General features: G+C 37.1%; 1 protein-coding gene across 1 annotated transcript in view; it reads right to left on the bottom strand.

Annotated features, from left to right (window-relative positions):
* LOC115510350 (SLX4 interacting protein) overlaps positions 1 to 17,134 on the bottom strand; it is a 176,702-nt gene that overhangs the window by 24,136 nt on the left and 135,432 nt on the right. The gene's annotated exons all lie outside the window — the stretch shown is intronic.

Genomic DNA, 17,134 nt, shown 5'->3' with positions numbered 1-17,134 from the left:
AGATTATCATTCCAAACTGAATGAGAGATTAAGAGCTTTCCAGAAAAGCAAAAGCTAAAAGAATTCATCACCCCTAATCCGGCCATACAAGAAATGCTAACAGGCCTTCTTTAAGCCCAAGAGAAATGGCACAATAAATTATAACAACAACAAAAAACATATATTAAAGTAAAAATCTCACTGGAAAAGTAAAATATATAACACAGGTAGTGGAGCAAGCACTTACAAAGCAAGCATGAAGGTTAAAAGACAAAGGTAGTAAATTTCCCTCAAATTACAATAATTAGTTACAGGCAGCAGAAAATGTAAAGATGTAAAATGTGTCATCAAATATATAAAGCATGGGAAAGGAGTAATACGGTAAAGTTTTGGAACGTATTTAAAATTAAGTTGCTATCAACTTAAAACAGACTGCTATTTACATATGAAATTTTATGTGAACCTTGTGGTAACCATGAGGAAAAAATACATAATAAATACAAAAAGAAAATGAGAAAAGAATCTAAAGATAACACTAAAGAAAGCCATCAAACCAAAAAAGAAGAGAGAAAGAGAAGAAAGGAATAGAGAGGAACTACAAAAACAACCAGAAAATAATTAACAAAATGGCAATAAGCATATACTTATCAATAATTACTTTAAATGTAAATGGTCTAAAATCACCAGTCAAAAGACACAGAGTGCTAAATGGATAACAAACAAACAATCAAAAAACAACAAGACCCATCTATATGCGCCTACAAGATATTCACTTCAGAAGTAAGAACACAGACTAAAAGTGAGGGATGGAAAAAGGTATTCCAGGCAAATGGAAATGAAAAGAATGCTGGAGTAGGTATACTCAGATAAAACAACATAAACTTTAAAACAAAGACTGTAATAAAAAACAAAAGAAGGCATTACATAAAGATGTCAATCCAACAAGAAAATGTAACATTTATAAATATATATGCACCATACAAAGCAAACACTAACAGACCTAAAGGGAGAAATTGAAACCAATACAGTAATACCAGGAGACTTTAATACCCCACTTTCATCAATGGATAGATCATCCAGACAGCATCAACAAAAAATTAAAACAGAAACATCAGCTTTAAGTAACACGTTAGACCAGACAGACTTAATAGATATATACACTCTATCCAAAAGAATACACATTCTTCTCAAGCGATCATGGAACATACTCCAGGACAGATCACAAGTTGGGCCACAAAACAAATCTCAATAATTTCAAGAAAACTGAAATCATATCAAGCATCTCTTCCAACCACAATGGTATAAAACTAGAAATTCATTAGAAGAAATAAGAAAAAATATAAAAATATAAAGATTAAACAACCAATGGGTCATTGAAGGAACCAAAGGGGAAATTAAAAAATAATCTACAACCAGTGAAAATAAAAACAGGACATACCAAAATACATAGGATGCAGCAAACGCAGTTCCATGAGGGAAATTCATACCTCAAGAAATAAACAAACAACTCAAATAAACAATCTAGCTCTGCAACTAAAGAATTAGGAAAGAAGAACAAGCAAGACCCTAAATTTACAGAAGAAAGGAAATAATGATGACTAGAAGAGAAATAGACACTAAAAAGACAATAGAAAAAAAATCAATGAAGAAAGAGCTAGTTCTTTGAAAAGATAAATGATACCGAAAAATCTCAGCTAGACTTGCCAAGAAAAAAGACAGAAGAGAACTCAAATAAAATCAGAGATGTTACAACCAATACCGCAGAAATACAAAGGGTTGTAAGAAACTGCTATGAAAAATTATATGCCAAAAAACTGTACAACCTTGAAGAAATGAATAAATTCCTAGAAACCTACAATCTCCCAAGATTACATAATGAAGAAATAGAAAATCTAAATACACCAATTACTAGTAAGGAGATTGAAAGCGTACTGAAAAACCTCCCAACAACAAAAGTCCAGGACCAGATGGCTTCACTGGAGAATTCTACTAAACATTCAAAGAAAATTTAACACCTATCCTTTTCAACTCTTCCAAAAACTGAAGGAGGGAAAGCTTCCAAACATATTTTACAAGGTGAGCATTACCCTGATACCAAAACCAGAGCAAGGGCTCCACAAAAAAAGAAAATTAAAAGCAATATCCTTGGGGCGCCAAAGGTGGCTCAGTCAGTTGAGCATCCAACTCTTGATTTTGGTTCAGGTCAAGATCCCAGGGTTGTGGGATGGAGCCCCGCATTGGGTTCTGCAGTAAGCAAAGATCCTGCTTGGGATTCTCTCTCTCTCTCCCTCTGCCCCTCTCCCCTAAGGCATGCACATTCTCTCCCTAACAAAACCCTCAATATCCTTGATGAACATAGATCCCCAAATCCACAACAAATATTAGCAAAACAAATCCAACAATACATTAAAAGAATCATACACCATGAGCAAGTGAGATTTATTCCAGTGATGCCAGGATGGTCCAACATCTGCAAATCAATCAACACTGAACATCACATTAACAAAATTAAAGATAACATCACACAATCATCTCAATAGATGTGGGGAAAAAGAATATCTGACAAAATGCAACACCTATCTAGGATAAAAACTCTCAATAAGTGGGTATGGAGGAAATATACCTCAGTGTAATCAAAACCACATATGACAATCCTATAGCTAACATCACACTTAATGGTGAAAAGTTGAAAGCTCTAACATCAGAACGAAGACAAAGATGCCCACCCTCACTACTTTTATTCAACATAGTCTCAGAAGTCTAGCCATAGCAATTAGGGAAGAAAAATAAATAAAAGGCATCCAAATCAGAAAAGAGGTAAAACTGTCTCTATTTGTAGATGACATGATACTATATATAGAAAACTCTAAAGAATTCACCAAAAAAACCTGTTAGAACCAATGAATTCATTCAAGTTGCAGGACACAAAATCAATATACAAAAATCTGTGGTATTTCTATACATAACTAACAAAACATTAGAAAAAGAAATTTAGAAAACAATCCCATTTACAACTGCATCAGAAAAAGAGTAAAATACTTAGTAATAAATTTAACTAAGGAGATGAAAGACTTGAACACTGATAACTATAAGACACTGACAAAAGAAATTGAAGAAGATACAAATAAATGGAAAAATATTCTGTGTTCATGGATTGGAATTAATACGGTGAAAATGTCTATACTACCCAACATAATCTACAGATTAATGGCAACACCTATCAAAATTCCAGTGGCATACTTCACAGAACTAGAATAAACAATTCTAAAATTTGTATGGAACCAAAAAAGATGCCAAATAGCCAAAGTAATCTCGAGAAAGAAGAAAAAAGCTGGAGGTATCACACTTTCTGATTTCAAACTATACTACAAAGCTGTAGTAAATCAAAACATTATGGTATCAGTACAAAAACAGACACACAGACCAATGAAACAGAATAGAGAGCCCAGAAATAACCCACACATATATGGACAGTTAGTCTATGACAAACAAGCCAAGGACATACAATAGAGAAAGGATGGTCTCTTCAGTAATGATGTTGGAAAAATCGGACAGCCACATGCGAAAGAATAAAACTAGACCACTATTTTATACCATGCACAAAAATTAACTCAAAATGCATTAAAGACTTGAATGTTAAGACCTGAAACCATAAAATGCCTTGAAGAAAATATAAACTCCTTGACATCAGTCTTAGCAACATCCTTGTGGATCTGACTACAAAGACAAGGGAAACAAAAGTGAAAGTACACAAATAGGGCTACATCAAGCTTAAAACCTTCTACCCAACAAAGGAACCATCAACAAAATGAACAGGCAACCCACTAAATGGAAGCAGATTTTTGCAAACTATATATCTGATAAGGAGTTAATATCCAAAATACATAAAGAATTCATACAACTTGACAACAACAAATCAACCAACCTGATTTAAAAATGGGCAGAAGATTTGAATCAACATTTCTCCAAAGAAGATATACAGATGACCAACAGGCACATGCAAAGGTGCTCAACACCAATTATCAGGAAAATGCATATTAAAACCACAATAAGAAAACACCTCACATCTGTTAGAATGGCTACTAAAAAACAAACGAACAAAAACAAGAAATTACAAATGTTAGTGAGGATATGGAGAAAATGGAAACTTTGTGCACTGTTGGTGAGAATGTAAACTGGTGTAGCCACTATGGAAATTATAGTGGCCTCAAAAAATTAAGAACAGAACTACTGTATGACCCCTCAATTCCACTCTGAAATATTTATCCAAAGAATATGAAAACACTAATTCAAAAAGATACATGCACCACTATGTTTACTGCAGCATTACTTACAATAGCCAAGATATGGAAACAGTCTACGTGCTTATTGACGGATGGATGGATAAAGAGGATGTGGTACATTTATACAATGGACTACTCAAACATAAAAAATAATGAAATCTTGCCATTTACGACAACACAGGTGGACTTTGAAGATATTAGGCTAAATGAAGTAAGGCAGAGAAAGACAAATACTGTATTATTTCACTCATACATGGAGTCTGAAAAACCAAACAAATGAACAAACAAAACAACAAGAGTAGTGGTTATGGGGCGGAGTGGGGGAGTGAAATGGGTCAAGAGGGTTAACTAGACAGTGACAGATGTTAAACAAACTTCGTAGTGTATACAGATATCGAGTTATAATGATGTACACCTGAAACTTACATTTAAAGGGAAGGGGGCATAGTCATGGTGAAATACTACCCTGTCCCTAAAATGTATAAACTACAACTACAGGCGATATCAGAAAAAAAAAATCTCAAAAAAAAAAGTCAAGTAAAGGAGACTGGTACAAAGGAGTATATTCCATATGAAAATGGAGACATTACCATTCATCTTATAGGGTAGCAACAGAATTTCACAAAAAGTACCAGCACAGTTCCTTCTTCTCTCTCTGCTTTCCTCCCTCCCTCCTCTCTTCCTTCCCTTCCACCCACCTCCAGGTATAAACTACTCTGTTGATGACTTTCTTAAAAACATTAAGTAAAACTGTCCTACCAAAGAGGGTAAGCATCTCCAGGTTGTAAAACAACCTCAGAGACAGTATTATATCCATGAAATTGAAAGGGCCAGGTGTTATAAGAGGTGATCTCCAGGACCTTCAGATTTTTCAAAGTCCATGGTTATAATTGTTTTTGAAATAACTTTTATTTAAAAAAAATGCAAAGAAATTCCCACTTTTACATTCAGTAGACTTCTCACACCCCTGTAGAAGATCCAGAACATCAGTGACTGCAGATTTGATGTTTGTCTACACAAGCTACAGCTTTGACAGCACAACTGCTTTAGTCATGGGGATTGTGAAATAAGAGTGACGTCTATGATAGCATAATCTCCAGATTTACAGAGATGAAATATATTTTTTCCTAAAACACTTGAAACAGATTGCATTTTGGTCATGTGCCTTTCTTCTGCTTAAAACGTCAAACAAAATATGTACACCACGGGCATTATTCTGAGTGCTTTAAAACAAATCCTTTATTCCTCAGGTCAGTGAGAGAGTAGAAGTGATTTGCACATCTATTTATCTGTCCTACTGCTGTGGGGGGGGCTGGTGGAGATTGTAAGAAAGGATCTATGAATACAGACAGAAAAATTTTACAGTGATTTTGAAGGTAATGATTTATAATGTCAGTCTTCCAAAGGTGTGAATAACAATAAAATGCAGTATGTAAGTCATTCTGCCTTTGCTGGTAACACTTACAGCTCTAGGTGATTAAGACTCGGATTTTCAAAAATCTTTTCCCTGTACAAAATATCCAGCAATAGAATGTTGTTATCAGGAAAGGGCTAAATCTGAAGTCGACTATGAAAACTACAGCTCCAATTCAGGAAGCATGGTATCTGGAGATACCTTGGGTGATAAAGAAATCTTACTTGGTCAGTTAAGCAACAGTCTCAATATGACATGTTTCCCTACAGAAAAAGAGAGCAGTATGGGGCGACTGGGTGGCTCAGTTGGTTAAGCGTCTGACTTCAGCTCAAGTCATGATCTCGTGATCTGTGAGTTCGAGCCCCGCATCGGGCTCTGAGCTGACAGCTCAGAACCTGGAGCCTGCTTCGGATTCTGTGTCTTCCTCTCTCTCTGCCCCTCCCCCACTTGTGCTCTGTCTCTCTCTGTCTACCAAAAATAAATAAATGTAAAAAAAATTAAAAAAAAAAAAGAAAAAAAAAGAAAAAGAGAGCAGTATAAGAAAATTCTAAGTGATTTATGACTGAAATTACTAGGAGAACTGAGTATCTCCTATCCATCCCACCCCCCAGAATAGGATTATGCTAAAGAGAATCATTCCTAAACTGGGGACTTGTTATGATTTCAATGAATACCCCCCACCATGGCATCGACAAGAGAAATGGCAAACTTAATATGTAAAAAAGATTCTCACCTGCTTAATCCAAATTCCCCTGGCCATAGGAAACTTTATTGTTTAAAGAGAACTTGAAGAGAGATTAAACACAAAAGATTCAGTTCTTATGGCAAACTAATTTTGATATATAAACAGAGAAAGTCACTGCCACTGAAATATACTGACTCGAAATGCTTACAGAGATGTATTTCATTTATCCATAGATAGCAGGCAGTGATAAAGACTACATTCTTATCTTTGCTCTTTAATGTAATTAACTTCACAGAGTTCAGCAGGCCACTGAGATTTCGTCCTTATTCAGAGCTAAAGCAAAGTTCCACTATTCTCTACAATCAAACAGCAACTTGGCAAAGAATCCAGGAGGCCCTTTGCTTTTCCCTTCTCCGGGCCTAAACCACAAGCATGCTAACACTGGTGTTCTAAATGCACAGAACTGGAGTCAGTAGGAGACTCGGGTTGGGGGACAAAATGGAAATCGTAAAGTGAGAATCTTTTCACTCGAAAACTACCTGACAATGGCATTCTGAGATTCTGAGGCACTTGTAAATCACATTTAAGTATGTCTGTTTTCTTGCCAGCTATTGTGGTCCTCCTAAATCTGAGAAGACTGTCTTTAGACACAGGAAGAGACTGGGACTTAGAAGGAAAATTCTGTTGTGGAATCATCTTTCTACCAGGAGTCTTCAGATGTGTGTATTTCTAGACATAATCTATATTTCTGCACTGCTTAATGTCATTTGACATCCAGTACTAACAAGAGTCTACCTTCTCCCCTGGCCTCCAAGCAGCCCCAAAGTCTCCAGTTTATGCTTCTGGCATTCCAAACCTTGTAAAGAGCTGCTGCTTTATCTTCGCACAGACCTCCCAACCTCCGATGGGGCCCGAAATGATGATCTGTTACCACATTAACATCTTCTGACTCACCTGGTAGTTCATCAAAGAGAATTAAGTCTCTAAGAAAAGGAGGAGGGGTAGGGACTCGGTAATATTAATGAGAGAAAGGGTAGTCCATGTTTTAAGGACAAATCAGAGTTCTACTATTTTATTTCATATTCTGTCTAAATAAACCGCTCCAAAATGGCTTTATTAGAAATTCAGAGACTTCATGAATAGAAAGCGGAAAACAACAACAAAAAAATCAAATACGGGTTGAACAAATTCCACCCTGGCTTAGCAGGGCGGTAGATTAGTTTTAAGTAGTACCGTGTTGTAGTGAGTAATAGTTTTTAAGGGAGTGCTTGTGTATTTGGGTTGTTCTATTTCATAGTCCCAAGACACTGAGAACAAATATCCAACATGGAGTTTTTACTGTAAAACTATCCAGCTTCGCTTGTTTTCCAAGAGACTCATAGCCAAAGTGATGTGAACTTCCCCTATGCTGTCAAGGCAAGTCCGTGGTATAGCACATCACAATGAGAAGCCCTCTCCCACAGCTCTTCTGAGACCACGTGGAGCCTGGGAAAATGCCTCTGAGTGGCCTGCTGAGCCATCAGGACTGCAGGACAGGTAAGCACTGCTTCCTAACTGGCCCCACCCAACACAGCCTGGCTCTCCTCCAGCCAAGCCTTGTCCCAAACAAGGCAACCTCAAAGTAGTAAGACCTATTTTGTCCCATAATACTTCTCTCCCTGAGATGACCTCTTCATTATCAGTAACATCACTGACAATGACGAAAAATGTCAAACATCCAGAAAAGTAGAAAAACAGTGCCATGACCCCCCAAACCCCGCCATCTAAACTCAATAATGGTTAATATTCTGTCATGTTTCAAATACATATTTGGCAAACCATTTCAAAATACATTAGATGTCATGACACTTTACTCCTAAATATGTGAGCACAGACTCACATATAACAAGACATCCTCCTATATCACCAAGATAGTATGATCAAAACTGAGCATGACATTATTGGTCTGTCAAATAACCAGTCCATACTCAAATTTCCCAAACTATCCCCAAAATGTGTATCAATGAACCTCCTCTTGAATTAGAATCCAACCAAAGATCATGCATTGCATTTGGTTATGTCTCTTACATTCCTGTAATCTAGAATAATGTCTCCCTTCCTTTTATTCTTAATTATGACCTTTTAAAGGGATCAGGCTAGTTGTCCTGTAGAGTGACCTCCATTCAGAATTTGCAGTTAAAAAAAAATAAGATCTCAGTTGCCTAAATACAAATTTTCAACCTGCATGCTCTTTTACAATGCCAGCCCTTTATTAGTTTTGACAGCTTCCTTTAAGTTCTGCAGGAAAGAGCAGGTTCAAACTAACACTGTAATTATAATTCAAAGTCTGGAACACAAATGACTTGAAGATTTAGTCCTAAAGATAATTTCAAAGAAGTGAGATCTTAAATTTATAAACACTTAAATTTTTAGCAAAGGTAAGCAGGTGGGGTAGTGGTCTCATTCTTGTTCTAAGAAAGGGCACTTTGTGACAATCAGATGACTGTATGCTGACCTGGAAGCAGCTCCACACTATGTACCAGTTCAGACTTGTGACTGTTTCCAGTCTGAGGTCATGAGTCAGCTCTCATTCTCCATCTGAAGACCTGGTGAGATTTAATAAGAGGGTAGGAAGAAAGGGGCTGATAGCTACTGAGTACTGACAATGTCTTCATCCATGCTAGACTAGACCAGGAACATATACAGCCATTTTAAAAAATGAAGAATATGTGTGTTTTAAAGCTATTTCATTCAGGAAAAAATGAATTATAACTCATTACTTCTGAAACTGTCCATTCAGTAAGTCACATCTGTCCTTATAAGATGGCCAAGGGTAGAGAAATCACAAGTGTGATATCATCACTTAGAACATATACAGGGAGGTTGGGTGTGAAATGGAGACTTTGGAAAAGCCCTTATGGGGCCCTTTGAAACATGTTATAGGCCTAAGTGTGATCTTCACCATTGTTGGTGATGGGTGGGGTTGGGGACAGGGGTTGCTCTGTGGGAACCAAAAAACAAGTCTTACCATAAGTTTAAGAACACACACACACAGGATCCTAGTTTAAGGCCACAACTGGGAAACAATTTGGGTGGGTAAGTGGAATATTTGGTCCTGGGCTAAAAATTTCACTTATTACCCAAGATATTTAGAGACTCCAAAAGGATCCCTTGAGATAACATTTCACGTTCTTAAATAAGGACAGTACTGGACGCTGAGTCACAATAAAGCTATGTCTATTTGAGGCCAAAACAAATGGGGCAAACTAGTCAGTTCCATGAAAAAAAAAAAAAAAAACAACCAAAAACCTACGAACAAAATGATTACTTGAGGCCAAATTTACTTAGAAAAACAATTTTCTACCTGTCACTTCATTGGCTTTGTATGAAATACCACTAGCCCCATGTGCTATTAATTTTACTATCTATGGGACCATCAGAGAATGTTACCATTCAGTGAGAAAGCTCAGGCAGACAAAAATTAGAATAAAACAAATTGAAAATTATCACTTTAGCTTTCTTTCCCATACTGCTTTCCTATTTTTTTTTTGTTTATAAAAATATGCCCTTAACATCAGGTATGAAAACCATGTTTAGATAATGTTCAAGCACAGACAAAATGATATTCAAAATGATGGCTCCCACAATCATAACTCTGCCAGACGATGCATAATAACGAGGATGATAGAACTGGGCACTTATGAAAATCTCAAAGTTCCCTACAAAACCCTTCACTCACCTTTAAATAACTATGCATAAAAGAAACAGAGATTTTGTTTATTTATTTTGAGAGAGAGAAAGAGTGCAAGAGGGGGAGGAGCAAAGAGAGAGAGGAAAAGAGAGAATCCCAAGCAGGCTCTGTGGTGTCAGCATGGAACCCGACATTGGGCTTGATCTCACAAGCTGTGAGATCATGACCTGAACCAAAATCAAGAGTTGGAAGTTTATTCAACTGAGCCACCCGGGTGACCCAAGAAACAGATCTTTTATTTCTAAATGAGGGAGCTGGTTGTTTGAACTGTTGGCTGTTCAAGCAGGCCGCTCTTGCAACAACTTTCAAACTTCCTGGTATAAGATCAGAAGCGCCAGATGAAGCATATCCTCTATGGCCTCCCTCTCTTGCAGGGGGTCCATTCCAACTCTGAGATTCTATGACCATGTGCAATGAGAAAAAGAGTTGATGAACCACTGGACTATTCAAACAGGATTGCAGAATCACAGGACAAGAAACATCTTTGAACAGCCCTCTAGCTCACTTCCTGCTTATTAGCCAGGATCATATTTAAATCATATTTTAAAAACACCACCAAATGCCAAATGAGAAGATGCCAAACCTAGGCATGTGTGACTTAATTCTTCCTTTACCATTTGAATTGAGATTGCAAACTTTGATGCTTTAAAGGACAAGACAGTAAAAAGGCTGGGTTTGGACTCTGGAAACCAGAGAAAGCACATGCCTGGTTAAAAGGGGACAGAAGCTATTGAACTCCAGCATCAGCTGCCACTGGAAATTAGGGCACCAGGGTACCAGGTTTTAGGCCTTTCCAGAAAAGCTAAATATCTAAATTTTTATATGAAATCTCCCAAATTTTAAATTAGCAATGAACTAAAATATAGCAGTCCAAGTACAGTTTTTCTGAGGGCAGCTTCAGCTTTGCACCACCAGTTGACAATTTGTAATCTAAATTCCTCACACTGCAGTTGAAGTTCATTTTCTTGTGTTCTGCTTTCAGCAGAGATGAAAGAAAGCTGGCTGTTACCAAATGCTTGGAGATAGGTAGTCAGTTTCAATCTAGTCATTTATTCTAAGCTAAATAAACCCAGGTCCTTAACCTCACTAGACAGGACATGTTTATCTACATTTAAATCATTCTGACACCTCTAAGTCCTGACATTAAAGATACACAGCTAAGGGTTTGACTCAACGTGGGGGAAAATGAAAAGATTATACAATTTTAGAAATCATTAATCGTATGAATGTCTGTAGTTTAAAAATCACAAAACTTACATTTTTTAAAAAAAGGACTTGGAAGGTTTGAGTAAAACACCAAGTTCTGGGTTGGAAGGGCTAATTGTTATAAAGATGTGCATTGTTCCCATATTTATTTATTTAACAAACATGTACTGAATGCCTATTACGTACCAGACAATTCCAATCAGAATCACAATGAAAACATTTTTGTGTGTGCGTGGTAAGAGGAGGGAGCAATTTCAAAGTTGCCAAATTAATTCTAAAATTAATCTAGAAGAATAGACAAATAAGAACAGCTACATGAAAAAACTCAAAATGAAAAAAAAATTCTAATTCCAAGTAATGTATATATAATGTGTTTTTAAAAAAAACCAACTAGACAAAAATAAAAAGGTTTATAAAGTTAAATCACCAATAATCCAACCACCCAGAAACAGTTACTTTTGTCACCTTGACTTTTGATGACCTCCAGATCTTTTCTGAAGACATATAAACACACATATATTCCTCTTTCTTTTTACAAAAATGGAATCACATGACAAAAGCTGCTTTATAACCTGATTTTTCTTTAAAAAACTCAATGTACATGAACTTTGTGTATGTTACCACTTAGGAATCCACTTTCACTCTTTTCCAATTTAATATTCACTAGAAGACAGTTCCTACTGATCTGTAAAGCCGATTCTGCCATATACAGGCCTCTCTCTTTTTTAATGTTTATTTATTTTTGAGAGAGATACAGACAGAGTCAGAGCAGGGGAGGGGCAGAGAGAGAGGGAGACAACAGAATCTGAAGCAGACTTTAGGCTTCGAGATGTCAGCACAGAGCCCGACACTGGGCTTGAACCCACGAACCACGAGATCATGACCCAATCTGAAGTCAGACATCTAACCTAATGAGCCACCCAGGCGCCCCTAGGCCTCTCTTTTAGAGTTATTTTATTCCATTGACTTATCAGTCAATATGCACTGTATTAATTACCTAAGCTTTCTTTACAATAAACCTTAATATCCAGTAGGGCAAGTTCCTTTCTTGACCCTCGAAGCTGTTTCTAGTCCTCATCAAGAATTACTCCTGGTCCTTTATGCTTTCCTATAGCTTTTGATGTTAGCTTGTCAGGCTGCATGAAAAAACTGAGAGTTTGATTAGAAAGGCCCTGAATTTATAGACCAATTTGGAGACCAATGGGACTTCCTATATATTTGACATGGCAGACCTCCCAATTATTTTTGAGGACTTAAAAAAACGTCTTTCAGTAAAGTTTAGAATTTTTCTATGTAACATTCTTGCATACTTTATTAAGTTTATTATGAGGTACTTCCTATTTTTTATTGTTGCCATCACATATATTTCTTCCTAAAAATTACATTTTCAAATTGTCTGCTGTTGCAATTGACTTTTGTATGCTGACCTGCAACTGAAAAATCTATTAAACTCTCTTATTAATTCTAATAATTAGTCACTATATTTCCCTTAGACTTTTCATGATACTTTTATTCTTTATTTCCAAATTTCCCATCTGTATTTTTTCTCCTGACTTATAGTTTGGGCTAGAATCTCCAGTAAATGTTGAATATTGTTCCTAGTAGGAATCGCTGTGGTACCCTTGATTATAAAAGGAACACTTTTAGTGATTTAGCAATGAGAACAGTATTTGTTTCCATTTCACCTAAGTTTTCAAATTTATTAGCTTTTGTAATAGGCACATCACAGATTTGTGGCTCTGTCCTTCAGGACATGCAGTGAACTGCTTTCTCCTACAATGTTTATGTAGACTATCTTCTGTTCTATATTTTCTATTCAGCATTTGTTTGTAACAAACATCCCCCTCAAATTTGTAACAAACAAATCCCCTCAGTTGGGATTTGTATCCCATTTTACAATGTGCTAGGTCTTTTTTCAATTTTTGATGTGTTCACTTGAGTCATGTACAAAAACAGTAAATATTCCCAAAGTTTATCATCAATCCTGCTATCTCACAGTTCTTAAATAAACCACTATGAAGTTTAAGTAACCACCAACTAGTCTAGAGTCTTTCCAAGGCTCAATCATGAGCCCACTGCTCATATTTAAATCACATGGGGAGTCGGAAGCTCCAAGGCTGGGGTCATTTTCAACTCTACAGATTCCTGTATCCCTAGCACCCAAGAATCTGATGTAGATCTGGGAAAGTGCCAGACACTTGTATTCTTTTTAAAGAGTTCCAAGGGATTCTGATGCACAGTTCAGGTTTGGAAGTCACTGCTCTAAATCTTATTTTATTGATCTACTGGTATGGAATTAGTAGCAAGAGTCTTGCTAGAGTAATGGTGGTGGTACATTACAGAGTTCTTGAAGATAAACACAAAATGCAAGTCCTATAAGTGAATATAAGAGAGAAATCACCCTCGCTCCTTAAACACAAACAAAGAGGCCTCTAGCAGGAGCACTATAGCAACAGTGAAGAGGCATAGGGAGAAAGCTAATTTCTAAGGCACTCAAGGCCCAAACTACCAAGGCAATTTATGAGAAGCCAATGCATATTAGCTCAATTATTATCGCCTCTCTGGAGGATTTCAAAGAACAAGTCTCATGCCTCCTTTGTTTTCTTTTCTCTCTCTCCCTCTAACTGCCAGATGATCTACCTTTTCACAGAAAAAAAGTAAATAAATAAAATCACCACATACTTTTCATTTTTTATCTTCCACAAGTCCCTACAGTTCACCTAAAATGTGCATCAATTTGATATGTAAGAATTAAAGTGATAGGTATGCAATGACTTATAATCGTAATTAAGATGCTAATCAGATCACACACAGACTCAGATTAACAAGAAATGTACGATGTTTGCTATGACTCAGGTTTTATTATTTCCGAAACACTACTTTGATATTCCTGTCTTCACTGTCTAAACAAGGAAAAACTTAGAAGAATGTGTAAAGAGAACTTTTTAATGTTGTTCTGCTTACACAGTATTTACTGATAATATAAGTATCAAATGAACAAATAAAAAATACTGGTTAATATAAAAAAATCATCAAACAGAACCTCCACCTTCATCGTATACACATTCTTACCATGAAATTAAGAGAGATATAACAAGACATGTGCTTCCCAATGAGTGGCAACAGGAAATACACCCTATCTAGCACAAAGTATTCTTGCATAAGAAACAACAACATACAAGGGATCTGACCTCATCAAGAGTGTGGGTCTGACTACCAGTTTACAGGAAATACAGGGGCTGGAAGAATATTAACGCCACCATGCAGATGCAGCCAGCCAAACCCAAAATGTGGGAAATTCCAGAGGACACTTGACCTAGTTTCTCTGATAAGTAAACAACAAGAAAAAAAAAAAACAAAAACAAAAACAGGAGGGACGTTCCCCTAAGTTCAAAGAGATAGTCACCTATTGTAAAGATAATCAATCAAATGCAGTGAATGTGTGGACCAACCTTGTTTGGACCCTCATTTGAACAATCCAACTATAATAGAATTGAAGAGATAGAGAAATCTGAAGACGGACTATATATCTGATGACATCAAGAATTTTTTTTCTCCCTTGGGACGCCTGGATGGCTCAGTAGGTTAAGCATCCAACTCTTGATTTTGGCTCAGGTCATGATCTCATGGTTTGTGGGATTGAGCCCTGAGTCAGGCTCTGCACTAACAGTGTGGAGCCTGCTTGAGATTTTCTCTTTCCCTCGCTCTCTGCCCCAACCCGACTCGTGCACTTGTGCACATCCACGCTTTCTCTTTCTCAAAATAAATAAACATTAAAAAAAAACCTTAATGGCACTCTGCTCATTAAAAAAAAAAAAAAAAGAAAACTTAGGGGCACCTGGGTGCCTCATTCGTTTAAGCATCTGACTTCAGCTCAGGTCATGATCTCTCAGTTCATGGGCTAGACACCTGCACTGGGCTCTGTGCTGACAGCTAGGAGCCTGGAGCCTGCTTCAGATTCTGTCTCCCTCTCTGCCCCTCCCCGCTCGCACTCAGTCTCTGTCTCTCTCAGAAATAAACATCTTAAAAAATTTAAAACACCTTATTTTTTAGAGTCAAATATATTGAATCACTCATGTGTACAATATATGATATCCAGGATTTACCTAAAATTATGTGGGAGTGGGGGGCAGGAAGAACCAGTCAGGGGATAAATGAAATAACATTTGGCCATATGTTAAAAATGCGATGCTGCGTGATGGATAAGAGGGGACTCATTGGATAATCTATTGTATGCATCTGAAATTTCTAGTAAGTTTAAAAACAAAAGAGAGAATTCTTTGAAGACTTAAATTAAAAAAAGAAGACCATAATTTGATGAAAACCTTCAAGAACCTTAAAGCTGATGCATTTTTTCTTTTAAATATTTATGTTAATATCATCCTTCTTTCAAAGTTTCAGAACATAAGTCACAATTAAAGTTTGCTTTTCTAATTTTCTAACTTTGAAAATAACATTTTACAAAAAAATGCAAAAGCATTCTTTATTGTGTTGTGAATTATAACCATAATCTTTAGAATAATTTTTGTAAGTAGATAAAAATTAAAAAGCAACCTAAACAGAAATGATCTAATAGGTGATTGTAAAGCTCTCATCTTCCTTAAGCCTTAAAAGTAAGCACACTATCGCATTTAAAGTAGGGATGGTAACCTCGTTCTTTCATGACTACTGGCCCAAGGTGAAAATGTAACTGATTATAGAAATAGGTATAGATATAGATACATATACATACAGTCTGCAGGTTCAAGCCATACTACCAGCCTGTTACATACGGAGTAAAAAGTGCACCATACTTAAAAAAATATATAGCCTTGCAGTAAAAGGAGCACATGTCCACAGGGCACCTGGGTAGCTCAGTTGGTTAAGTGTCCAACTTCAGCTGAGGTCATGGTCTCACGGTTTGCGAGTTTGAGCTCCATGTTGGGCTCTGTGCTAACAGCTCAGAGCCTGGAGCCTGCTTCAAATTCTGTGTCTCTCTCACTGTCCCTCCCCCATTTGCGCTCTTGCACTCACGCTCTCTCTCTCTCTGTCCCTCAAAAATAAACATTTAAAAAAATTTTTTTAAAGGAGCACATGTCTAAAAGCAGAATTGGGAATCTGACAAAGATAAAGGAGACCCTCCTGCTAAAAACACACAAAATCTGGGTAAAAGAAAAACATGCTTAAGTACATAGCAGAACTCAAAAGAAACGGAAATGTCAAGGAAATACCAGAAATGGAGAGGTAAAGAGTAGGAAACGAATGGGCTGACACTCTAATGGCCTATAGAAAAGCTTTAGATCAGACATACACAGGAGAGGACCCAGTCTCCACTGCCCCGAGGAGTAGACACTGCTCCATCACTCCACAAAAACCCCTTTCTCTCTTGATTTGTGTGTTTTTCCTTTTGTTGAATGCTGAGAACTCACTAGCCCCTGAGGCTCCACAAAAGTCTCTCTTAATGTTTCATTGTCCCAAATCTCCCAGCTTCTTGGATACCCATCCCACAGAACTACTTTTCTTCATGTTGTTCCTCATTCCCACCTTCCAAAGGCAAGCATTTTTAGGGTGCCCCTCCGCTCTCGGTCACATGACTGGAGTGGAAGCCAGCAACAGTCCTGCCTTCTTTTCTTCATAGAAGCTTTCTCTCTTCCTTTCACTGGTTTTAGTAGAAGGTTCATATGATAGGAGGCCTTTACACTTGGGACTTGAAAATACTGGACAGTGCAGTGCTTTGGAGTCCCTGAGAGGGAGTCCTGGAGATGCCAGTGAGGCACTGGAGCGGGATGTGAGTTTCAAACTGATACTCACCTAAGCAAGGGCATCAATGCCCTGTGTGTATTTCCTTCTGTCTTGTG

This window comes from Lynx canadensis, chromosome A3, assembly GCF_007474595.2.
Source record: "Lynx canadensis isolate LIC74 chromosome A3, mLynCan4.pri.v2, whole genome shotgun sequence".
NCBI lineage: Eukaryota > Metazoa > Chordata > Mammalia > Carnivora > Felidae > Lynx > Lynx canadensis.
Note: the sequence above shows the minus strand (reverse complement) of the source record. Positions and strands in the feature narration are given on the sequence as shown.